General features: G+C 42.4%; 1 non-coding gene across 1 annotated transcript; it reads right to left on the bottom strand.

Annotated features, from left to right (window-relative positions):
* Positions 1–679: 679 nt before the first annotated feature.
* LOC141709111 (small nucleolar RNA R71) lies at positions 680–785 on the bottom strand. Its single transcript, XR_012569704.1, has one exon. It is a non-coding gene; the product is annotated as a small nucleolar RNA R71 (small nucleolar RNA).
* Between the last annotated feature and the right edge of the window lie 262 nt (positions 786–1,047).

Raw genomic sequence — 1,047 nt, 5'->3', positions numbered from 1 at the left:
GAGTGTATTCTACCAATTTCAAATTATTCTCAAATTGTGAGTGTTATTTGATAGTTTATGTGCTTTCCATCAGTGGTCGTTAAAGTTCATTGACTCGGACATTGTTACTTATCTGTTTCCTTATCTTGTTTCAGGTACTCTAACGAGGGTGTATGCATACGCGTTCCGTACTCGTTAGAGAACACTGGATAAAGCCGAGAAAGAAGTTGTGGTAGTTCGTAAGGAAGTTTTTGAGGAAGAAAAGAAGGTAGAAGAAGAAGAGAAAGTCGAAGAACCAGTTGTAGTAGCGATGGGAGATCAAGTAGAAAATCTGAAGGCTTTGATGGACTATTCTCCGCCTAAGATTAATGACATTCAGTCAAGCATCATCAGACCGACCATCAGGGCTAACACCTTTGAGATCAAGTCAAGCACGATTCAGATGATATATAACTCAGTTCAGTTTGGGGGTTCTCCTACAAAAGATCTCAACATTGACATCAGGGATTTCATCGAGATCTGTGACACTTTCAAATTCAATGATGTGACTGAAGATGCTATCAAGCTACGCCTATTCCCATTCTCTCTGAGGGACAAGGCTAAGTGCTGGTTACACTCTCTGCCAGCAGGATCTATCACCACTTGGGAGGATCTTGCATAAAATTTTCTCACTAAATTCTTCCCCATGGCGAAGACTGCTGCAATCAGGAATGCTCTTACCCAGTTTGCTCAGCAAACAGGGGAATCTCTGTATGAAGCTTGGGATCGATATAAGGAGATGCTAGGAAGTGCTCACACCATGGCATGCTTGATTGGATGATTATTAATTGCTTCTACAATGGATTGGGTGCTACTTCTAGACCCATGCTTGATGCAGCATCAGGAGGAGCCATGTGGGCTAAGAGCTACTATGAAGCTTATGAACTTATTGAACTGATGGCTGCTAATGAGTACCAGAATCCTTCCCAGAAACTGACTCAGGCGAAAGTCGCATGAATTCTGGAGTTGGACGCAGCTATTGCTATCGCTGCCCAACTTAAGGCTTTGATAATGAAAGTGGACACTTTG

This window comes from Apium graveolens, chromosome 2 (genome assembly GCF_009905375.1).
Source record: "Apium graveolens cultivar Ventura chromosome 2, ASM990537v1, whole genome shotgun sequence".
Lineage (NCBI taxonomy): Eukaryota > Viridiplantae > Streptophyta > Magnoliopsida > Apiales > Apiaceae > Apium > Apium graveolens.
This window is presented reverse-complemented; position numbering and strand designations above follow the sequence as displayed.